The sequence below is a fragment of the Lemur catta genome, chromosome 1, assembly GCF_020740605.2.
Source record: "Lemur catta isolate mLemCat1 chromosome 1, mLemCat1.pri, whole genome shotgun sequence".
In the NCBI taxonomy this organism is placed as follows: Eukaryota; Metazoa; Chordata; class Mammalia; order Primates; family Lemuridae; genus Lemur; species Lemur catta.
Window position 1 is genome coordinate 258,408,032 of NC_059128.1, and position 17,245 is coordinate 258,425,276.

General features: G+C 33.8%; 1 protein-coding gene across 3 annotated transcripts in view; it reads right to left on the reverse strand.

Moving 5' to 3' along the window:
* The window catches only part of ROBO2 (roundabout guidance receptor 2), a 1,246,741-nt gene that overhangs the window by 1,142,044 nt on the left and 87,452 nt on the right, over positions 1-17,245 (reverse strand). The gene's annotated exons all lie outside the window — the stretch shown is intronic.

Below are 17,245 nucleotides of genomic sequence, written 5' to 3' on the forward strand. Positions count from 1 at the left end.
TAGAGTAATATGAAAGTATCATGACTTCTATTGTTGACGAAGACACAGATGTTCCTAACTACTGTAGTTTTTTGCCTACATTCGTAAATGAAGGAAGTGTTAAATATTAGATAGGATAGTGAAAATAGAAATGTAATCTTTTTTCATCCAGTGTCCCAACCATGTGAATTCTATTCGTGGACTGTTTGGAGTCCCATGGACCTCAACTCAAGGTCCCCATCTCTAATTATATTCATCATACCAAAGCAGATTGATTAGCCTCTATTGTCCTACAGTGTCAGGTGTGGCTGCCTTTTTACCCAGTCTGGCAAAAAGCGCTTACTATGAACCTATAATTCACAATGCATGACTTGAAAATGTCCATTCAAAATCATATGATAGTACCTTTTTTTCCTCATTATTTTTAAATTGTATCTATCACTATCACATGTATTTCAAGAGCAAGAAGTTATGTGATTCCCCTCTTAATTCAATAATGCTGGCTATTTACAAACTATTGTACTTCTACCATTGAATACAACTTCTCATTCTTTGAGACTAATGCCATATACCCAGTCTATCTTTACCATCTATCAGCTCATTGTGTTCTCCTGAACTCCTGGACACATTCCTTCATTACCTGGACACTTTAAATGATATATTTCATTACCTGGATCATAATGATATATTTCATCTCAAGTCCTGTCATCATTTTGAGACATTTCAAAATCTCCAAGGATGACCAGCCATGAACCCCAGCTTATCAACTCCTTGACCTCACATCTAGTGGAATTTACATTCACTCACTTCCACCCTCTTACCCACCCACCTTCTAAGACAATACCTTGCAATCACTAAGAAATTCTCTCATTAAAAAATTTTGGATGCAAACATTTAATCAGCTGGCCTTCAACTCCCATGTTCTATTTTATTTACTTAGTTACCCCCTGTTTTCCTGTTTTCAGATTCATCAAGTTCATTTGCTCCTATTCTCACTTCTGCCTCTATTTATCTTTATCCACCTTAGATTCAGCTACTCTCATGCAAATAGCCTCAGCTTTGTTTTCCCAGGCTGCCTTTCCATTTCATTTGTCAGGAAACGTCAGCTGTCTGCCTTTACCAAAGAACAGCCGGGTTCCTGAGTGCTGCCGGAGAAAAATATAACTGTGAATATTGGTGTCACTACAACTTAAGGGTCTTCCACCTGAATGAGGCCTGAAGTACTTCTTGGCAGTTCTGTGTTTTCCTTATCTGCTTTCTCTTCTGCTCTCCAGAGAGGCTTTCTATTAATATTTTATCCGCCCTCTGCTCATTTTAACTTGCCAAATACCACCTTAAGATTTTACTGAGAAAAACAGAAGAAACTAGTTGGCAACATCCTCACTCTGTGTTCAAACCTACAGACCTACTTGCATTTCTAACCATTCCTTTAGCTTTCCCTCCAGTTATTAATACAATCAGAGTGATAGCTCACTTTATAAGGATAAATTCCTTCATGTATGGGCAACATTTTTACCTCCTTTCACATCTTTAGGTATGCTACTGTGTTTATTTGCAAAATCACGCAAAAATTTTCATTCTGGGCTATTAGTAACTGTCCAAAGCCCACATCAATTTTTTTTTCTTCTGAGAATAATGTTGCATGGACAAATTACCAGTCTTAAAACATATTTGTTTTGAAGAACATGCCAAATCTTATTTTCTCTTAGCATTAATACTTCAGATCCTGTCATCTCATACTCTCATTTAAGGACATTGTATCCACTGTAAGGTTCTTGGCTGTGAACATCAAAATTACTGGCGGAAGTTTTAAATAGTAGAGATGGTCAGACCACCCACAGACACCCAATCAAATTCTGAATGAGTAAGTGGGAGGTGGGACCTGTGTATCTGTAATTTTTAAAGCAGATTTTTATTTTTAAAATACATCTATCATTGAAACCAACACACTATTAAGATAAAAATCATTGAGACCCTGCTAATATCAAATTGTGATAGGATGATCTTGATTCCAGGTCTGATGAATGACACAAAACTACTTCCTTATCATTTTAAATAGTTCCTTTGTCCTATATCTACTTAGTACCTTCCTGCTTATATAAGGAAAGAACAATCAAAAAACATTATCACTGGGAAAAAACCATCTATTTGAAATCTATTAATAATTAACATATTCAATAGGCATGTTGAACTTTCTTTTGGCTATTGTTTTTAGAATTTGCAGTTGAATGAGTACAAGATTCACCACAGAATAGAGGCTGCTGTCCACATAAATATTGCTGGCTGTTGGATCAGTAGGAAATTTTCATTTATTGCTACAACCAAAATATAAATAAATATCAAAATATAGATGGAGTTTAAAAACAGTCCTTGAATTTGTTTGTTACAGGATTTTTATTACATTTAATATCTATCCCCTCAGAGGAAAGAGATTCAACATTGTAATATTAGGTCATTAAGTATGAAATGTTCAATTTCCTTAAGTACTAAGTTTGACAGTTGATATCTCTGAAATTTTACTTTACCACTGCTTCTTTTATTTTTATTGTGAAGGTACATCCTCAGTCTTTCAAACACGTTTTGGCTTCTGATTATCTTTCACATTTTTTTAGAGCAATTTTTGTGAAATTCACTAACATGAGTTCCATTTTGGAATCAATGCAGAATAGACAGCTCAAAATATCAATGAAGTGTTTGGGAAGGATGTGGCAAATGAGTGCACAGTATGTCAATGGTTTGAGAAGTTCTTTTCCAGTGATTTAAATCTTGAAAATGAGCCACATGGGTGACCTGAGACCAAGGTGGATAATGATGAGCTGAAAGCTGTAGTAGAAGTGAATCCATCTCAACCTACTAGTGAATTAGCAACAAGGTTTGATATTACTATTCCAACAATATTGGACCTTTTGAAACAAATTGGCAAGGTAAAGAAGCTGGATAGATGGGTTCCACATGAATTAAACCAGCATCAGAAGATAAATCATCTCGAAGCTTGCCTTTCTTTGCTGTCATGACGTAAAGGTGAACCATTTCTATACCATATTGTTACATGTGATGAAAAATAGATTCTTTGTTGACAATCACAAACATTCAGCACAATGGTTGAATAAAAATGAAATGCCAAAACACAGTCCAAAACCAAATATTCATCAATAAAAGCTAATATTCGCTGTTTGGTGGTCCAGTGCTGGTATTATCCACTACAGCTTAATGAAACCTGGTCAGTCCATTACAGCTGATGTCTACTACAACAAAATGGATGATATGACGAGGATGCTTGTGATTAAGCAGCCGAGATTGGTCAATAAAGACAAGCCAATCCTCTTGCAAGACCCTGCTTGATCACATGTGGCACAACCAATGCTGCTCAAACTACAGGAGCTGGACTTGGAAACTTTCTGTCATCCACCATATTCACCAGACTTTTCGCCAACTGACTACCACTTCTTCCAGGCTTTGAACCACTTCTTGCAAGGAAAAATACTCAATTCTCAACAAGCTGTGGAAAAAGTGTTTTGTGATTTCATCACCACTCATTCTCCAGGCTTCTTCTCTGCTGTCATAAACAAGCTACTGTTAAGATGGCAAAACTGAGTGGATAGTTTAGGCACACACTTTGATTAATTGTCCTGGTTCTTGTTTGAGATATAATAAACTATACTCTTGATCTGAAATACGACATTTCATATTTAATAATGTAATATATGTTTTACACTTAGCATTTGTGTGAAACTAGTTATGCCCCAAATAATCTCATTGCTTTCATGCTGAGAAGAGCTATTAAATATCAGCATGGATTTCTTGATCATCTCCAGGGGTGAGCACAAACTATTTCTTGTCAGTTCCCCACTTGTAAGTTCCCTACTTCTTATACATATGGAATATCCTTTACTCATGGGTGATAGCTTTTATGTATTTAAGCACATAGAATAGAATGACAGTTTTCTGTGGCGATATAGAATAATTCCAATTCAGCATTTTGAAAAATAAAATAGCTTTTATCAATTAGAATTGGTAATACTCTGTGAAAATATGGAATTCTACCATAGAAAATTATGTAATTTAAAAGTAGATGGAATTTCCTGGGGAAAAATGCTATTGATTGAAATATAGTTTTCAAAGATAATTAACACAAAATGTGGATATTTTAATATTGATATAAGATATTGATATAAAATGTCAAACATCAACAAAAAGAGCTCCATATAAAATTATATGTGTGTGTATATATACATCTACATTAATCTATTTATTAATGAACATGCCATATTTGGTGCTAATTCTTCTCTTAAATATTATTTAATTTAAAAAATTACCTGTAATTTAGGTTTTATTTTTAACTTTCTAGACTAACATATAAACAGAAGTAGATGAATGTTGGCATTATTTAAGCACTTCCTTATTTAAATATATCGTTAGAGTTTAACTTTTACATGTAGTTAGGTGTATTCTAATCAGCTCTAAATTGATAAAAATTGTATTCTTAATAATGTACTGATAACATTCAAGAATTTTTCAATAAATCCAAATAAATGGATGATATCATGTAGAGTCATCCATGGTTATTTCCCCCAAATAAAACAATGAGAGCATCAGACAAGCAATATCTTAAGTGTTCACCTTATTACCTGTGCTATGATGAAGGATAGGACAGAAAGTATATATGATCCAGAGAATTACAGGTAAGACCATAGATAAAGGTTTACTTAACCACTGATTAGAGTATTTTCTTGATTCTAAATGTAATGGCTTTTCCATCTACTGATATAGCACTATCACTAAAACAAAAACCCATTGTAATTAGTTGTTCCATATTGACTATCAAATGAACACTCCATTACGAATATAACCATATAACATTGGAAGTAGCTGCTCAGTACAATTTACCAGGATTTAACTACATGATTCCCATTACCATTAATAAAATATGAGGCTAAATTGCCTTGATGTGTTTGACCCAAAGAACACCATGTTTCCTACATACACAGAAAAGCATAATGAACAACTTTTTCCTCAATAGACAGAGGAAATAATTCCTTATCACTGCTTTAGCATAATGTGATCTAGTTTTTACAGCTTCCTTTATGGAAGAAACACACACAAACACACACACACACACACACACACACACACACACACACACACAGGTATTTCATTTAGAAGATCTTGATTGCCCTGAATAAAAAAGTAGTTCAGGTAATAAAACAAGTCACCTTCATCTATTTTCACTGGAGGCCAAGTAAAGTAAAAAAAAAAAAAAAAAAAAAAAGGTTTCCAGCCAATTCCACTGGTATTTGTATTACTTGAACAAAAGTCTCTCTTAACTTAAATGTATAAGATTGCACATATATATGCAACTGTCCATTAACGTCATGTTGCCATTATGCCTGTGCTGAAAACGTGAGTCAAGTCACAGTGTTCCTGTGGTTTCTGCTCGCCTTTCAAGTTTTCTGGTCTCTTATTTTCCTCCAAAACATAGATTTGGTGGGAGTATTGCTCAGGGCTCAGAATTGAACTCAGAAGAAATGCAAATAAATAACTGCCAGTGTGGCATTTCATTTGGTGACATGATATATTCCTGGCATATATTTGCCATTTTATGGTGATTAGTCTATGTTTACTCCTTAACCCTCTGCTTACCATTCCCTTTAAACTTGTTGTCAGTAAAGTCTAAGTGACAAAAACATGGGGTTGGAGAATTTTCAAAAATGGTACTAACTTTCCTATTATTTAGATGAGTTTATAAAAACATGATTTCAATGTAGTTGCATAGATATTTTAATCAGGCATTCTTAATTCACATAAATAAAAAAAGAGAATTGTATTGCACATAGTTATATTGCACACGAGAAATAATTAATTTTAGCTCATAAATTTTCCTTTCACCAATAAACTAGGTAACTAATATGACTTACAAACTAACTCAATTAACAATTGACAAAACTGATCTGAAGGTTTTTAAGAAAATCTTCAAACAAATGTAACTATAAATAGTACAGATGATTATTTTTATTTGGAAATTTTCATTATTTTTCTATAAATGAGTTTGGTTTTATCATAAAGGTAAGCTGAGGCACAATAAATTTTGTGTGTGTGACTCAGCCACAAAAAACAACAGTGATCTAGCACCTCTTGTATTATCCTGGATACAGCTGAAGCCCATTCTACTAAGTGAAGTGTCCCAAGAATGGAAAAACAAGCACCACATGTACTCACCATCAAATTGGTATTAATTGATCAACATTTATGTGCACATATGGTAGTAACATTCATTGGGTGTGGGGCAGGTGGAAGGGGGCAGGAGGGAATGAGTATATTCAAATCTAATGGGTGTGGTGCACATTGTCTGGGGGATGGGCATGTTTGTAGCTTTGATTCAGGCAGGGAAAAGGCAATATATGTAACTGAAACATCTGTATCCCCGTAATATTCTGAAATTAAAAAAATAAAGTTTATTTAAGTAAATAGTGATTTATGAGTCAAGCAACTCCAAACAAGAAGTGGTTAGGGAGCTCCATTAAAAGAGTGTAATGAAGACAAACACAGAAATAAAGCAAAGAAAATATTTAATTGGTTACAGTTATACAGTTGCCTGATTTGGACTATCCCACTGGAAAGTTCCTAGTTTTATAATTATAAATTTGGCAGCTACTTCTCATTGGTTGAACTTAAATATTTTTTTCCAATATAAGCATTTACAAGAAATAATTCAAGTTAAATATCAATTACATTTGTAATTTATGCAAAGTTAAGGTTATTTTCAAGGATTAACTGGCTTTGTCTGCTCAGGGATTCTTCAGGGCTGATCTCCATTTTAATTTACTTTAAAAGTTTGAAGATCATTTTGTTATGGTAAATGTTAGAAAACACATTCTTGTAACAAAAGTATTTTTTTGTTACTTTATTTTTTATTTATTTTTACTTTTGTTATTTCAGCTTATTATGGGGGTACAAAAGTTCAGTTTACATACGTTGCCCATGTACTGCCCATCCCCCTGAGTCAGAGCTTCAAGTGTGTCCATTCCCCAGATGGTGCACATCGCACTCATCATGTAGGCATACTCCCATCCCCTCCCCCCACCCCCCACCTCAGTCTGATATCCAATTGGTGTCATTCCCAAATGTGCATTTAGGTGATAATCAGGGAAACCAATTTGCTGGTGAGTACATGTGATGCTTGTTTTTCCATTCTTGGGATACTTCACTTAATATAATGGGTTCCAACTCTCTCCAGGAGAACCAAAGAGATGCCATATCACCGCTATTTTTTATAGCTGAGTAATACTCCATGGTATACATATACCACAATTTACTAATCCACTCATGAATTGATGGGCATTTGGGTTGTTTCCATATCTTTGCGATTGTGAATTGTGCTGCTATAAACATTCGGATACAGGTGTCTTTGTCATAGAATGCCTTTTGTTCCTTTGGGTAGATGCCCAGTAATGAGATTGCTGGATCGAATGGTAGGTCTACTTGAATCTGTTTAAGGTATCTCCATATTGCTTTCCATAGGGGTTGCACTAGTTTGCATTCCCACCAGCAGTGTATGAGTGTTCCTGTCTCTCCACATCCATGCCAACATGTGTTGTTTTGGGACTTTTTGATAAACGCCATTCTCACTGGAGTTAAGTGATATCTCATTGTAGTTTTGATTTGCATTTCCCTGATGATTAGGGATGTTGAGCATTTTTTCATGTTTGTTAGCCATTCTTATATCTTCTTTTGAAAAATTTCTATTCATGTCGTTTGCCCACTTTTTGATAGGGTTGTTTGATTTTTTCTTACTGACTTTCCTGAGTTCTAAATAGATTCTTGTTATCAGACCTTTATCTGATGTGCAGTATGCGAAGATTTTTTCCCATTCTGTAGGTTGTCTGTTTATTCTCATGACTGTTTCTTTGGCTGTGCAGAAGCTTTTTAATTTAATCAGGTCCCATTCATTTATTTTTGTTGTTGCTGTGATTGCCTTAGGGGTCTTCTTCATAAATTCTTTGCCTAGGCCAATGTCTGTAAGAGTCTTTGCTACATTTTCTTCTAGAATTTATTTTTTTAAAATCAATTAAAAGAAAATGCCATCCTTATGGTCTAGGCAAGAATAAACCATAAAATTCAAAAATCACTTGTGATTTTCCCCCTAATTATTTTTTTGAATTTAATAGTTTGGTTTTGCAGAGACAATCCAAAATTCATTCTGATTTTTGTCTTCTACTTGGGAATACTATTGACTGTAGTGTGTGTTTCAGTGTAATGACTTGTACTACACCCTGACCGCTTAGGACTTGTTCCGACTGTAGCTCTTCTTTGTCCAGTGATTTGAATAAACCCCTCCTTTTTTCCAACCCCTTTGTGCAAACTTTTTTTCTGAAGATCTTAACCAGTTAACTCCTTAGGAAGGGAATAGTATAATGCATCTGGAATTAAAGATATTCATTCTACTTTTAACTCTGTAACTAGCAGGGTAAACTCTGGTCAAATTTGATTTTTTGTTTGTTCACTTGTTTTGTTTTCCCTTTCTCATTCTTTCTTAGTTCCCTTAAACACTGAGGGATTAGAAGAATAGCAACTTGTTGTCCTGGAATGAACATTTAAAAGAAGTTACTAAATCTTTGTTATATTCCTGGCTTTTCAGCTAACCATATGTCTTGGGGCAAGACATCTAAACTCTTTTAAGTTAGAGTTGTCTTATAGGCAAAATGAGCAAATTGAGTTAGATGATATTTAAGGCACATTTGGATGAGAAAATTTTATTTCATGCAATGGTGAGCCTACATTCATTCCAGGTAATGGGGCTTTTTTCCCTCCAGTCATTTGGTTCTACCATCTACAGTAATTATGTAAGAAAACATAACATAAGAAGGTATTCACTGTTCATGATGATGATGCCATGACAACGGAGTTGCCAGCACAGGAAGATAGATTTTACTTTAACAACGAATCTTTTTTTTTTTAATGAATCTTTTAATGCTGTATTCATAATGCTAGCCTCAGTGTCTTTGAGCAACTTTTCTTTCAGTGATACTGTAACCATCGAAACACTGTATAAGGTTTTATATGACTTCTCAGAAAACTCTGTAGGAATTGACAACTCAAGCCCGACATCATCATAAAGAAGAGATTCCCACCAAAGCACACAGAAGAGAGGCAGGGAAGAGGGTTGACAGAGCAAATGATGAGAGAGATATTAGCAGTGTCTTCAGATGACTTAGTCTAGAGAGCCTGTCAAATCCAATTGTCTAAAGCTGTGTGACCCTGTGCCTGTGGTCATCATATCTCCTACAAATTAGTACATTAAAATGCTTGCTTAGAGGGAAGATCAACATCCTAATGGTTCTCAGACTCTCAAAACATTGGCAAAAGTGAGCATGGCAAAATTGTTGTCCAGAAAGATTCCACTAATTTATCATCTTAACCACTCAAGCTTTCAAATGTAATTTTAATTACAAAGAATATAATGCTCAAAATGTAAATCACATATTGTTTTCTTTTTAATGCCTTCTAATGCAAATTATTTTCCCCCACACAAACAAATGGAATGTAGACTCAATGTTAAATGAAAGCAGAGAAGCACATAATCCTTTCAACACTACTTAATACTAAAAACTTAATTTTTGTTTTAAAATGGAAGATGGAACTAAAATGATTGTGGAAATATAACTCAGAAGATATAAAACTAATAGGGCTAGAGAAGTCAGTTATACATTCTCTTGTTACATACATTCAGGGCTGAGATCTAAATTTTTAAAAATTTTCATTATTTTATTAACAACAGTATATGTCCTGATTTGGTTTCCTGGAGAACAAATGTTTTCAGAATGGAAAAAATTAACATATTGCTTTAGTATGATAGAAAAATAGGCCATTTATCATCTTGTTTTAAGGGAAAGTTCACGGATCAGCTCCTGCATGCTGTTTGTGTGTGGGTTTTCTACACTTTGCATTGCTAAATAATTGAGAACATTAGCTCCCAAACCATGAAAAATTCATTTTAACATGATGTATTATTAATCAATTTAATTTACAGTGATCTAGAAGGTTCCAATTTCAGTTCTGATGCTTGAAGATAAATTCAGGCAGTGTTTGGTACTTATTAAAATTGTGTAACTCTTTATTGTCTGCTTTTCGTTTTTTCGTAAGTGTGCCATACCAATGAAAGTGGCATAAAAATGACAGGTTCACCATCTTAGTCTACAAATTTATGCATCTATGTATATTTAAAAGGAAAAATTATAAGACATTTACTCAACTTTTCATCAATTGGCAATACTGTGCTGCCATTTTAAAAGTCCACATTGATGCACACACAAACACAAAAGTGTGTAAATTTGTCAAATACATGCAAGTCTTTCCTCTTCTTTGGTGTGGAGAAAGTACTGATTAGGCTCTCATTTTGCCTCCCCAATTTGGCAGAGATTATAAAGTAATTATTAAAATATTCAGTACTTATGAGATAAGGTTAGAAAAACAATTATTGCTTAGGAGCTCCTATGTCACCAAGAAACACAAATCTGAGATTAACAGTAAGATCCCATTAACCCAAACACACTCAAAGTCACTGTGATCTCTAGCCTTTTTCAAAGCCTCTCAGACATTTCTGAGAGCCATAGGTGTCTCACGTAATTTCTCTTACCCCTCATTAACTCTCAAGACTTTGGATGCTTGCAAAGGTCCCATTTTTATCCAAATCCCATTGCCTCAGGACTACCAATATGGGACCACTTGAAATGTCAAAGTTGCACTGGAATCCTCAGTGTATTTCTGGCATCATAATGTAATTCATGTATGAGGAAGGCAGGAGGTTCTGGTCACATTTTACTTATGGAGATCAAAGACACGCTGCCTTGTTCTCTAATGACTTACAGAGCTTATAGAGAGACAAAGGAAAGAGGTCTTTTAGGTTTTACTTTCACGTAGTCCCTCCACACTCATCATTCTTTCAACTCCATAACAGCCATGATGTCATGAAGCCTTGTTTCTTGGCCAAGAAACAAATCTAATTAACAGAAATCATTCTCTAATCACTATCACACATTTTCTTTCACAATGAGACAGTGCTACTGTGCCAAGCTTGTATGCTCAATCTTTTCCCTTAAAAAAGTTTTTCCCATAAAAACTTTTTAATTTTTATATGTGGAAACTCCTGGAAGATCCAGCCAAGGGAGGATACCTGCAACTATCTGAATCCCTGCAGTAAACATAACTCTGCTATATACAATTTTAAAATAGGGAGCCTGAGTATTAATTTTACAATAGTTTTACAGTTAGAAACAAAGTATACATTTATAAGCATAGAGACAAAAAGGACCAAGATAGGCATATTCAGGCACATACTTCCAAGGGATAACTATATCTTTGGAGGAGAGAAAAGAGAGAGGATGACCCATTGCTACTGGATGTGAAATGCATATATTTTGTGGCTTTGATAAACCCATTAACTTCTCTCCCATTCACAATTCGTGCATACCTTCTAAACAATAGCATTTGCCAATGTCACCACTTCAGGGAAATAGACTGAAACTCTTTTGGGTTATGGTGCTGTTAGGTAAGTCACTTGCCCATCAGCATTTATGTTACCTGAGTATGGATCAGAAATATCCCTTGTAACTGTGATAATTTAAGAGACATTTAAATGTTGGAGGGATAGTTGGAGATGTACGAACCCACATGGTGGAAGAAATGTGTCTTCTCTGTGGAAAGGTATTTATTTTTGAAGTGCTATGGCAGAAAAATTTAAAAATTGGCTCCAATAAGATGCAATTGAAATAAATTCATAAAGAATTAAAACTTTACCCAGTACAAGATGATACAGAAAAGAAAAGCTGCAAAGATATCTTTTTCTGTAAACCATATAATAGAAAAATATTTTGTTATTAAGATTTTATTGTCCATTCTATTTCAATTTATTTTCAATGCTTCTATTACTGAACATATTATATTTACTTTCTGCTTACATATGTTTCTCTATAGTGCTCTTGGAGAATGAGAACCATGTCTTACCCATCTTGGTACACAGCCTGGCTATGATAGAACCCTTAATATATGTTTGCTGAATTAAACTGAACTTCAATGTTCCAGCTGGCCATTTGGTATTCTATAATTCAGCGTATTAGCTATTTATAACTTTGATTCTTCTTGGGTTTAAAGTCTGCCAAATTTTGTTCATGGCCAGTGGACTTTGCCATCCAAAAAAATGACTCAACACAATGGAATGGCATGCCCCCAAGTACTGTTCATTCATGATAATCTCATTATCATTTGTTAAAAAAAATACCCAATTCTCTGAACTGGAAGGATAGTTTGCAACATGCCTTCTTTATAAAGAGGATTTACTATATTCACTGTGAGTTCTTGAGCCATGAGCATAAATTTTTCCTCATAAGGCTAAAATCCTACCTCTTATTAATTCAATTTTTAATGTGATTGTCCTGAAACATCACATTTCGCATGTCTCATATAATAATAATAATTATAAGTGATTTCAGAGTGAAGATTGCTATAAACTTCTAATAATAACACGTTCATCTCATTAAAGACATATACATTCTCATATGTCCTAGAGTTGACATTGTTTTAGTGAATAAATCTGGGGTTTCACTCACCAAAATAAATTCAGTTCAACCTCAAACAGAAAAAAAGCAGTTTGATTATACAGATACATACATTTCTTTAGGGAACATAAAAAGAGAAATTCTTTCCATTAGTTCTGGAAATGTTGTCAATAAGTAAAATTTCTGTTTTGATGATGTAATAATGATTAATAGGGAAATCCCAGGAATAGGTAAATGAAGATGGTATTGATTATGAAGAAAGTGTACGAAGGAGCATGTAAGCATATATTTTAAAAATGAAAGAAAATAGAATTGGACCATGAAATAACATAGCTATAAATATAAGAGCAAAGTTTAAATTCAGCGTTAAATGGAAGACACAAATCAAAGAGGAAGGTTACAAGCGAAGTCAATCTTACCAATCGCATGAGATAATTTGTTTTGAGCTATTTTAGCAGATGACGTGATGAAAATTTTATTTTAAATCAAGTGAATATTAAAATAAAATATGAAGGAGGAGAAAATATACTTTTAGGTAAGCTGCCAAGATATTGATGGACATGAAAATCAACTTTATCAGTGCAGTAAAGGTAGGAATTTTCATTATTAGAAAATATTGTGTGCTTAATATGTACAGCTAATAGATTTTAATTGAGACCAGCATGAAAACTGCATTAAATTCCATTTTATTTTTCATTATATCCCTTGATTTATATTTAAGTATAAATATATACTTAATTCCTCTATGTGGATCTACCTGACTCATTCTATTCATTGTATACAATATTCTCATATCTCAACAGTTTAAAACATGTATTGACTTCATTCAACACAATCATATTCTCAAAGAGTAAAACATAAAACCAAAAGGCTTAACAGAAAAAAAAAAGAAAAATCTTGTAAGATTAAAATGTAATATCATGTCTAAGAATCATATTATAAAGTCAGATATGATATGATCAGTAGATAATTGGTGAAATAAATAAAATTAGGATAATTAGAGTATACTCTTTACTCTCTCTATATTGAACTAATTAATTAGAAAATATAAAACTCAGATCTAGTAAGACCTAAGACAAATAATCTAGTTTTACTATAATTTATATGGTGGCTTAAACTTAGCAGTGAATAAAATCTTCTCTTTAATAATTGGAAACTGCTTTCCTTCATTTATACAACTGGATGTTCGAACTTTCATTAGGTAAAGAATGAACTAAGAAATACTTGGCTGGAAAAATAAGACATGGACAATTTGAAAAATGGGAAAGTAACATCAGTGGCCTTGGGTTAGAAGACAACATAGGGCCTGAACTTACAATGCAGATCAGATCTGTGAAACTGTAATCTACACATAAACACATTTATGTGCATTTTTCTACCACTAAGAAACCCATTTCAGTATTCTAAACATTTAAGTGTGTCCATTTAATCCATGAGGTCATGAAAGTGTGCCTTTGGTAGTCATAATCTTCATTGTTTAGTCTTGATGCTTTAGGATAGACAGAATATATACAGTCTGTCTTGCTGTGTGCTATGTCCCACGTATAACCTAGATCAGTACAAAGATACGATTTATGACAGAATACATCATCTGAATAATCAGAAAGAAAAACACTGATGTGCTTGAGATGCTTACCCTCAGGGCTTCATTGACTTTCAGGCAGGAGAAGAAAGTAGAGAATTGTTAGAGCATTTTGTATTTGCCTGAAAATAATTTCTAGTAGAAACAAAGCAGCCCAAGAAAAAATGTACTGAGGTAATCATTTTGTCTAAACAATGACAAAACATGTATGTGAAAATAGAAATTTTGTCTTTTGTGCAGTCTTCTTCTCTTTGAATAAACAAAGCAACAGATTCCTTTCAGAAATTGATATAAAATGAGCAATTTTAAACTGGATTGTCATGAACACATGTTTGGGGGAGTAGCACTTTTGCTAGAAATAGATCTATACGCTTTCATATGTCTTCACTGAAATCCAAGAATTTAAAAAATAATAACCATTTGTTTCAATTATTTCAGGCATATTCTTATCCCAGAAGTGTTCTAATTTTTTTGTTTTTGTTTTGATTTTGATACAGCCCTACTTTTATACCCCTTTTACGAATGAGAAGACTGAAGTTCAAAGGGTTTTGTAATGTGCTCAAGGTCATAATTTACTAAGAGAGAGAGAGTTGTTTGAAATTCAAGATTGTCTGTCCCTAATACCATGCTTTAAACTACTGCACCGGCTCCTCCTCAATAAAGTATACTGCTTTTATGTGAGCTTTATATCAAGTGAGAACTTAAACTGTGAGTGAGTTTTCTTTTGATAGAAAATTGTCTGAGAAATTCTCAAAGCACTGTGAAACTGAATGCATCATATGTTAACTGATGAGAACAAGGCTGATTATGAGTGGGCCATTTTTAGGAAAAATATTAGGAAAAAACTGGTTATGATTAGACCATTTTTAGGAAAAACATTATCTTTATGGGGCTGCCATCAAAGATGCCATTTCTAAACTAAACACATTCTGCTAAGAAATGTAGAAACAGGAAAAAACATGCTACTGAAATGGCCCACTGCCAGCATTTGACAAGGTATTTTAGTTGGATCTGGTCATTATTCATCTTCATACCTATAATTTCACACTCCAAGTGGGTATAAAGTTCCACAAGTCTTTAGAAGTTTCTATATTTCTCAATGTATGCTTAGTTTTATGCATAGAAAACGGTTCTGAAATGTTCGCTTGAGCCAAGGAGTTTGAGGTTGCAGTGAGCTATGATGATGCCACTGCACTCTAGTCTAGGCAACAGATCGAGACCCTCCCCTCATTCTCCCCCCTAAAAAAACTAAAACAAGAAACTTTCATATGTCAAACTTAGTTTCTTAAACTTATTTAACAACAGAACTCTATTTTCATTCAACACATAGCAGTATTTCAGTGTTCAATCTAGAATTTTCTATACCCTAATATATTAGAATTCATTTTTGATCCCTGCAAGCTCTCACATTTTATACAAAACTGATAAAGTACAGCAATAGCTAGTGACTTGGATGGGAAAGGGGTGACTCAGTGAATTAGCAATATTGTACTACAAATAACTAATGTGTATACATTTTAAAATATATGTAGCCATATAATCTACATACAAATAAAGAAAATGGGTAGTAATAGCAATTTTATCTCTTTGATCTCATTTTTCCTAAATATTTTAACTATTTCTCATTGTCATACTCTTTCATCATAGCCTTTTGTCCAATTAATCAATGATAAACTTACATCTGAAATGTATTTGTCAAATATATTTGCACATGGATGTATACAAGAACATTTTTCCAGTTACATTCTGATTTTTTTTCTTACTGAAATGAATAGATTTTCTTAAATATCTTTTGTCTGAAGCTTTGTTAAATAAGACACTTTTTGCAAGGTTAATACTAAGCTAAATTAAAGTGATTAAGAATCTATTTACTATCCTTGAACAAAACCACAGGGTGATTTCATAGGCTTGCAAAAAGTTGAATCTTTTGAGAGCGATCTGTATTTGGAGCAAAAGCAGGAAACTGGTGAGAACAGATAAAACAGAATTCTGTCCATGAATTTAATGGCAATAAACCAAAACTGCCTCTGAGTTGTTAACCATGCCAGCTGAGCCCACATTTCTCAATTCCTTCCAACTACTACTAGCAGGAAACTTATCAAGGGAGATTGGTATCAATGTCTGAGTTAAGCAAAATGTTGATTCCATTCGTTCTCAATCAAACATTGACTAATAGTTTTGATGGTATGCATATCACATTCCTTTTGTTGTACTTTTAACTGAAGGAATGAATACATGTACCATCATTTTATTCATTCTATGTCATGGTTTCTTTTTTAAAAGGGTCTCTTCTGATTATAAAATGTAACATGTGCTTCCTTTAAAACACTTGGAAAATGTAATACACACATTTCTATGCATGTATAAAGAAGAAAACAGTAATAAAATATAATTTCTGAGAACAAAGATTATGACTAACTTTCCATATTTGGTACATTAATTTCTACCTTGTTCTCCCAATGGTGCGATAATCACCTGATTTTCCACATTCTGACACTTCGACACTTTTCTTATTGCCTTCCATGTCTGTCATTGCAAGAGTGTGCAATAATGGTAAGATGCATCCGTTAACTATATTCATATGTGCATTTTCTCCCATCTTTATGCCATTGCCACTACTCTATTTGCTTCAACACACTATAATGACTTTTATTATGTGTCTGTCAAACAATTGTCCGGGCATTGAGGAAGTAATAAAAACATAACAGTGACAGTCACCATTCCTAGTCTTACTGAGAAAAAAGATATAATTTAAAAAGAAAGAAATACCTAAAAATATGTAACAGGAAAGGTTCACACAGCAGAATTGCTATGCAGAGAAAGAAGGTAGTGTGTTTTTAAAGAGTGACTGGAAGGCTACTTTAGAGTAGGTGGGGAAGGAAAGTCTCTCCAGATGAAATGTTAAACCAAGTCCTGAATGTCAAGAACCAGTTGACCATGTTAATAAAGGTCAGAGGAGGAAAAATGGTCCAGGAAGAAGGAATAATAAGATCAAAATCCTATCACAAGCAATGTAATTGGTGTATCCAAGGAAAAGAAAGAAACAGCATGGTTGGTACATGGTAATTAGGGTAGAAGTGGTTCAGAATAAGTGGAAAAGCTAGGGATGGGCTGGCCAGGTTATGTGGGGTTT